The following is an 8,386-nucleotide window of genomic DNA, read 5'->3' as shown; positions in this document are numbered from 1 at the left end:
AGTCAGGCAGAGGAATGAGGGTGCTCTCAGGGCAAGGAGAGACGGGAGAGGGGAGACCCAAGCTGGTCCTGGGTGTGTCTCTGCAGGGCAGTGTACTCCGAGGATGTGGGCTCCATGTTGCTGATGTTCCAGCTGATGCTGCGGAAATGTAGTTGGTGCTCTCTCTGCATGCATAAACTCCAGGGTGCAGAGCCTGGAGCCACTGAGAGGAAGAGCAGACAGGTGGAAACTCTCAGCTCCAAGCACAGAGGCGCGGTGGACCACGGGGTCAGGGTGGTGGGTGCAGACAGCGTCCACACTGGTGGCTGCCCCATCCTTCTCAGGCCTTGGGAGAGAGGGACGTGGGGAATCTAGAGAGAGGTCCTGAAACCTCTGGGGTTTTGGCCAGAACAGGAAGGAGGAAATGGTAGGTGAGTGGGGAAACTGAGAGAGGGGTGGCCACAAAAGTGGTCATTAGGGGCAAGTGCTCAAGGGAGGGCATTACCTGAAGGAGACCAGTCTGCCACTCAAGGAGAAGGGGCCCAGGCTGCTCTTCTTGAACAAGGATCCAGCTGTGGAGGAAGGAAAGGAAGATGAGCAGGAGGGACAGGGGTTGGCGGAGGGGCTGGTTGGGATTTAACTCACCAGGAGCTGCTGGGACCAGGGTCTCACCAGGCTCTTCAGGACCCTCTCAGTGGAGTTGAACGTGGCTGAGCTGTTGCTCCTGTCTGATGAATACCAGAAGGTGGAGATGGTGCCATTGACTGTGAGGGTCTTCAGGTTGTGCCCCAAAGCTGCAAGACGAGAGGGAAAACGATGGCCATCACTGAGAGCTGGCCTGAGACCACACCAGAGTCCTGCACTCTTTATCATCTGTCGTCTTCTCTCACAGTGGCACCACCACCCACCCCTGTGGTCACCCAAGTCAGAACCAGCATATCTGCTCAGCTCCTCCTCCCTCCCAGTAACACCCATTCACCTTGCACACTCATCCATCCATCCCTGTCCCAACTGAAGTCTTAACTTCCTTCACCCAGACCAACACCCCAGCAGGCACACTGGATGCTCTGTCTAAAGGATGTTCTACATGGACTACTAGAAGAATCTTTCTGAAATGAATACCTCACTAGGGCCACCACTGCTCTAGTACCACCCATGGCTCCCTATGGCCTTCAGTGTTTAGTTCAACATTCTTGACCTGGCACTCAAGGCTCTACTCAATCTGGCTCCTGCTGACCTTTCAGTCTCATTTTATCCATCTACTGCGAGTTAAACTTCATGCTTCACGCAACCCAAATTAGTTTCAATTCTCCCCATAAGGCATGTTGTTTCTGGCTGGAGTCTTTGCTCATGGAATCCCCTCTGCCAGGAAAACTCTTCATCCTCTATTTGCCAGGGTCCATCCTACTCATTCTTAAAGACTCAATTCAGGTGAAACTTTCTCTAGCAAGCTCTTCCCCTCCAAATTAAGCCAGGTGCCACTCCCCGAAACCTCCCACATTGTGTTATAATGGTGTGTTAATTCACAAGACTAGGGGCTCTCTGAGGGCTGGCCTTAGACTGAATCGTTGGTATAATCTTTGAGATCAGCATGATTGTCCTAAAATCAGAATTTCACACCCTGGCTTCCCAGCTCCTGGATCACAACTGGCTGGTTGGGGCTGTAGAGCTTCTCTTGGGAAGGAAAAGCCACCCCCAGATACCTGTGGTGGCTTCTTGTGACACAGGTGATTATCAAGTATGCAGGGATGTGGTGGCCGGCTAGGGAGCTGTGGAGAGGGCTGTCATCAGGGAGGGACAGAGTGGCAGGAGCTTCCAGGCTCACCTGGAATCCAGCAGTGGCTGTCCTAGGACCACCATTCACAGGTGAAGCATAAATGAGAGTGAGGGGACGGGTCCCTGTGTGAGTAGAGGGATGAGCAAGCCTGTGGATGAGAGGAGCCCAAGAGAGTGAGGTGGGTGAATAAGAGAGACTGAACACAGAGGAGAGAGAGATGGACGGGCAGAAAACTGGACAGACGGATGGGATACCTGGAAAAGGGAGACTAAGGGCGGGGCTTCAAGAGAATAAAAATGAAATCCACGTGGGGTCAGAATGTGGTGGAGAACATGTCTGTGTCTAAGGCTTTCTCACCCTGGGCTGGGACTCTCCACCAGAACCCAAGAGAGAGAGAAGGGATGAGTTAGGGCCCTTCCAGGTCCTTCCCTCACCAAGGACAGCGGGTGAAGTAGAACAAGTGCTCCCCAACCCCAAATGCGATGGGACCCAGGACATCAGGGCCAGGAATACTCACTGGTGGTAGTCAGGGCTGCGGCTCCATAGGTATAACCTGTGGAGAGAAGGCGAGAGGAGCTGAGCGAGGGTTGGGGTGAACATAAAGGATTAAGGGTGAGGGAGGATGTAGGGACGTTTGTGGGAAAAGCAGAGGGGAAGAGGGAAGGGGTGTTCAGGGAGGTGGCAACGAAGTGGAAGGTGGCTGAACTCAGCAGTCACACCGTGATGAGAAGACTGAACCCAAACCAGAAGGAGAGAGAGATGTATCAAAACTCACTTTAGAGCAACGGAGGCAACACAGAACTTTCACTGGCAGAGAGAGCATGGCTGTAGCCCAGCCCCTCACCACTGACCTAGAGGCTGTCCCCGTCCAGGGTGAGGGAAACTAAGTGGGTGACGCCCAGGTTTTCATCGCTCAGCTCCCAGTAGAGTCGCTCTCTGTCCAGCCCGGGACCTGCGGGGCTCAGAGTGGAAGATGCAGACGGTGTCCACCCCGCTGGCTGCCCCACCCTTATCAAGCCTGGTGGAGGGAGAACATGGGGCTGTGCAATACTGAGCAGGTGTCCTTCTGGGTGTGGAAAGTGGGAGAGAGGAAGGCAGGAGTCTGAGGGAGAGGCTGAATGGGCTGCTCTGATGTGTGGAGCGGCTCTCCTCGGTGTCTCCCGTCTGAGACAACCCCCTCACAATAAGGCCTGACTTCCTTTAGGATGTGGAAGGGGGCCTGTGAGTGGCCAAGTGGGGTGAACACACAGACCTGGGTGAGGGGGCGCCTGCAGGTCTACACGGACAGCAACGAGGAGAAAAGTCAGTGCCCTGTGACATCTGACACAAGCAGGCAAGAAAGTACCGTTACATTCTCTTGGTTCTACACTCCAAGGTCTTTTCTTTCTATTTCTTTCTTACTCCACAGACATCACTCAGACCTATGGAACAATCATCTCACTCGTAATCTTCTTCCCAACACCTCCTGCCTCTTAAGTATTCAATCTTAACCCTCAGGTCCATTTTAACCAAAGTGCTTAGACCAAACGCCAATCACATCAGCCATCTGTTCACATCTCTGCAGAGTGTTCCCATTGGTCTTAGAACAGAGTCCCAAGTCACGCCTGACCTGGTCCAGCATGTTCCCCTCGCTGGTCTGGTTCCCACCTCTACCCCTGTGTTGACTCCACTCATCCATCCCTCTTCTCAGTTCATGGACACTCCAGGCTCTCTGCTTCAGGGGTGTCCTCATGTGCGTCCCTCTGCCTGAAACACTTTCTTGAACACACTCCCACACCCTCACTCCAGTCTACCCTTCAGACCAGCTAAATCCAGTCCCAACTCTAGCTCTCAAGGTAAAAATCAGTCCTTCTCAAGAGGGCTTCCCTGCCCCCTCAGGTTGAGTCCCCTTGTGCCAAACTCCCACATCACTCTCATCATTTACTGTCTAAAATCCAAATTCCCAAATACAATATAAATTCCATGGAGGTGGGACAAGGTCTCTCTGGTTCTCCATGACCCCATGCATGTGGCCCAGGGCCTGGCTTATGAGATGAGGAAACATCCTGGTTTGTCTAGGACTGCCCTGGTTTGAACACTAAATATCCTGTATCCTGGAAAACCCATCCGTTCTGAATAAACGAGGATGGTGGGTCACCATAAATTATACACTCAAAGACTATCTATTGCATGACAAGCACACATTCCCCTCAAGAACATCACAGGAAAGCTAGAATGACAAAGGCACACACACACAAACACAATTAGTAGAGGCCAACAACTAAATACAAAATCATTTAACAAGATTCTCTGCAACATGAATCACCAGACTGTTATTCCAGAAAAGATTCAAGAAACAAAGTTAATTCCCTTTAGAAGTCAAGGTGGAGAGGACAGTCTTTTTGGAGACTAGTGCCCTTCCCTTCAATCTACAGTGTTGCTTAGTATTCCTCCAAATGATTTGAAATGTCATAAAGAAAAAAATGCTCAAAATAAATCTAACTACTGGCAAATTCAATTTTAAATTTGTTATTAATACAAAGTTCCAATCATCTTTTTCCCTGAATGCTCCTTTATTTCAAATTTTTGTGGAGGATTTATAGGACTTTAGAAGTCAAATTGAATGGGTCTAAGGAATGTTGCTGAGTATCCCTGCTAATATTTCATGGGATGTCTTCTAATACTACATACACACGCAAAACATTTCTGTATTTAAATTATATATAAATTCTTACTTTTGAATATTATGCAAGTAAATCTATATTTTCTACTATAATACACATTTGCAGTTATTTACGTTTGTTTCATGTGTTCTTATTTGCATATAACTGTACTTACTGAAATAATTACCACACAGAACCACACACAGCTTACCATCTTTCCATCCATCAAACATCAATAATTTTTCTCAAGATACCCTCACTCTCAGTGACTCCATGTGGTGACAACCCGAGCACAGGAAAGCCCACTGGCAGGTCTTCTGCACAGCGGAGGCTGCCGGAACCTGTTGGTACCAGGTCCACAGGGTACTCACCTGGTCACACAGAAATCCATGGATCAGCGAGGACAGGTGGACCCTGAGCCTGGTTTCACCTCAAACTTGAGCTCCACGGATGCTTTTCGTGTCTAAGGGGGAAAAATGTGCATACAAACTTTTGAGGCCTTTTATAGGGTGTTGGATGGAAAGGCCACCCCATTCACTTTTCTTTTTTTGCATTTATTGATTTAATTGTAACTCTTGGCTGTGACTGGATTTTCCCGATTCCTATCCAGCCACCTGCGGCCCAAGATGGGAGAAAGCAGCTTCGTGCTGTGTGCACTTGAGTCGCTCAACTCACTTGGCTGGACAGAGACATTTTGGTGACTCTGGACCCTTTAAACAAGCTTGTCATTTAGGGACCCTGTAAGTGACTCGCTGACTTGTCAACATTTTCCACACTTCACTCAGGGCTCAGGAGATTTTCAGGCCCTGGAGCAGATTTCCCAACCTTGGCATAACTGACATTTGGGGATGGATAATTCTCTGTGGGGCCATCCTGGGCCCTGGAGGACGCTGAGCAGCATTCCTTCCTCCCCCTCTAGACGCCAGGAGCGCCCCCATTAGTAACAACCAAAACACCGCCTCCAGAAGCAGCTAAAGCCCCCTGGGGACAAAATCACAAGGAGGACGGTGACGGGGACTCTGAGGAGGGGACGGCGGCACCCGGAGCCAGGAGGAACAGCAGCCTCTGGCGCCCTGAGCAAACAGCCCAGGGGGAAACGGGGCTATGGGGGGACGGAGGTACGCTGGGCCCTGACTGGGCTGTCCATGGCCCAGGCCCCTCCCTGGACCCCTACCAGCCGTGATCGCCCGCCGCTCACCGCACCTCGCCCCTGAGGGCGAACGTCCACGGGAAACTGGTTAGAGCCCAGAAGATGGGACACACCACGCAAACAAGCCCCATGCATCCAAGGCGCCGCCAGCGCTTCCGCTTCTGGTCTCGGGCGGGCATTCGCGGAGGATGGAAGTTTGGGGGCTGTGAGTTGAGGCGGCAGGCGGGTCGGGCCGGGCACCCCAGCCTCGGGGGAGGTGTCTAGTTTCTAGAGTGAGTGTGAAGCTGGAAAGAGGGCTGGGTGAGCACCAGGGACAGGGACAAAATCTAGGGGCGGGGCTGTGTGTGGGAACCAGTTCTAAGGGTGGGCTCTGGGCCGGGACAAGGGTGTGAGTGACACCAGGCCCGGGGGGGCGGTTCTGTGGGCGGGAACAAGGGTACGGGCGGGGCAATGAACCAGGACCAGGCTGTGGGCGGAGCCAGGCCCGAACGTTGTGGGCGGAGACCAGTTCCAGGGGCGAGAAGAGGCGGGGGTTGGGCTGGAATAAGTCAGGCAGACTTCACAGGGGGAGGAAATCAGCTCCAGGGGCGGGGCTGGAGGCGGGGCTTTCCGTGGACTCCTAAACTGTACAGGTAGCTGGATGTTGAACAGATGTTCTTCAATCCTTTCCCCACGTTTAACAGCCTAATAGAATGATGTGCCCATATTTAGAATTCTAAATTTTTGTGCGTGTTTGTTGTTCTTAATTTCGTTTGAAAATTGGATCATATATTCACATTTCTCTACAGCTTGCAGTCCCAAGCCAGAAGATAAGGATATAACGCTATTTCACTTTTAAAAATCTGGGGGGAGGAAGGCCTATACGTCGAAGATGCACATTTAGGAAAACTCTACCACTGTCTCCCAGTCCTTTTTCACAGAGATAAACATACTTTTATCCTCTATCCTTCCAGACGTACTGTGTATATGTGGGCCTGTGTATATGTTCAAGACCAAGAGGAATGTCCCCAAGCAAAACCTGAAGCGCATGACTTGTCTCATGCGTCAGAAGTTACTGAGAAGAGATTTAAGTTTCTGGTGGAAGGAGATGAACCAGTGATGAATCCATAGGAAGACAGCAAAGAAACAAGAGAATTTTACCATTTACACGGTCAAAGGAAAAAGTGAGAAAGAAAATCTATTCATAATATCTGAAGTAGCACATCTTTGGATAAGATCCGTATACTATAAAATGGTAAACACTTATGTCATAAAACAGTAGACATTGAATTTTGATTTATCCTAATTCATTAAATAGTTATATTGGGCAAGGGGAATTATGTTTTTAACATATGTAAGAACACTTTATGCTGGATTTTTCAAATAAGGAAGAAAATATAAATAGTCAAAAGCTGAAAAATGAAAAAGCTGTATGAGTAGCTAATTTAGAAATATAGATTTTCAACCAGAAAATTAAAGAAGTTGTTTTTGGAACCAGAGTCAAGAGTGGGGAAGGTAGCTTTTCATTATAAGGCTTAAAGTATTATTTGAGAGATGTGCATATAGACACACATACACGCACACACAGGGGAGCCTGAATTTGTATTCCAAAGGGATCATTTAACTCTACAAAGAATTTGTAAAAAGGATTCACTTTATAACCATAGAACGTATTTTGAAAACTACAGACTTCAAGCATAAAAAAAGCTGTCATCATCCCGGTTTAAAAATGAATGGGACATCACTTTCCCCCCGACATGGTGATAAGCCTTTTACATACATTACTCTTGAGTATTTTCACAGCAACCCATAAGGAAGATGGTATTATCTATCTCCATTTTGCAGATGAGGAAATTGGTGACAGCATATTGCTAAAATTTTCATATAAGTTCTCAATAGATCTTGTTTTATGTTAAAATTGTTTATTGAATTTTCTTTTCATTAATAAAATGATATTTGCCATTCTTACAAATAAGCAAAGGATGTGTAAAAACAATTTAGCAAAATGACAGTTTTCTTTGATACAATTAAATACAGCAATCACTTTATTATTTTTCTGCTCTCTGCCTCACATCTACGAAGACACTTCCTATCCTAAAGGCTTACTAGAAAACTCTACTAAAAATCAAGAATCAGGGAATACCCATATTACGCAAAGTTCCTGAATACATGAAAAAAGGCATTATAGCAAATTTTTGTACAAAAATCTTAGATCATCCATGAACTGATAACAACACAAATCATGATTAGGCAAGGTATTTCTGTAGAATGACAAATATTTAAACTTTAGACATTTGGAAAGGTAGTTCATTACAGTAACTAATGTGTATAAGAAAAATTTTTTCAAACTCACTAAGTGCCAGGAAATCGTTTGACAAAATGCACTGCAATATTATTCACAATAGCAAAGAGATGGAAACTACCTAATTGTGAATCCGTGGGTGAAAGGATGAAGAAAATCTGAGGCATCTGTACAATGGAATATTATTCAGCCTTAAAAAGGGAGGAAATCCTGTATTTAGAATTGCTTGACCGGATCATTTCAGTAGCCATGTGTTTTCTTGCTTTGTACCCTATGGTCCATTCGCCAACCAGGAACCAGGGTGATCCTTTTACAATGTAAGCACCATGACCTCTAATGGATCCCTAAAAGACATTTTGGAGGTAGACTGCCTGGGTACCAGCTGTGTGAACTTGGACAATTATATAACCTCTAATATTCCTCATCCATACAATAGGGGTGAATAGTATTGTCTCCATAGCATCGTTGTGAGGATTAAATGAGGGAGTACATGTCAGATGCTTAGAGTGCCTGGCACATGGTAAGGCAACATGAAAAATTTAGCTGTAATTATAACC

The 8,386-nt window shown here is 47.6% G+C and overlaps 2 long non-coding RNA genes across 2 annotated transcripts; both read right to left on the bottom strand.

The window, feature by feature from the left end:
- Nucleotides 1-261: 261 nt before the first annotated feature.
- Nucleotides 262-659, bottom strand: LOC131403680 (uncharacterized). The gene is made up of 3 exons (XR_009219476.1): nucleotides 625-659; nucleotides 485-551; nucleotides 262-325 (listed from the first exon to the last, which is right to left on the bottom strand). It is a non-coding gene; the product is annotated as an uncharacterized LOC131403680 (long non-coding RNA).
- A 2,001-nt stretch (nucleotides 660-2,660) lies between these two features.
- On the bottom strand, nucleotides 2,661-5,631 carry LOC131403679 (uncharacterized). Its single transcript, XR_009219475.1, has 3 exons — nucleotides 5,597-5,631; nucleotides 4,770-4,861; nucleotides 2,661-2,708 (listed from the first exon to the last, which is right to left on the bottom strand). It is a non-coding gene; the product is annotated as an uncharacterized LOC131403679 (long non-coding RNA).
- Between the last annotated feature and the right edge of the window lie 2,755 nt (nucleotides 5,632-8,386).

This window comes from Diceros bicornis, unplaced genomic scaffold, assembly GCF_020826845.1.
Source record: "Diceros bicornis minor isolate mBicDic1 unplaced genomic scaffold, mDicBic1.mat.cur scaffold_77_ctg1, whole genome shotgun sequence".
In the NCBI taxonomy this organism is placed as follows: Eukaryota; Metazoa; Chordata; class Mammalia; order Perissodactyla; family Rhinocerotidae; genus Diceros; species Diceros bicornis.
This window is presented reverse-complemented; position numbering and strand designations above follow the sequence as displayed.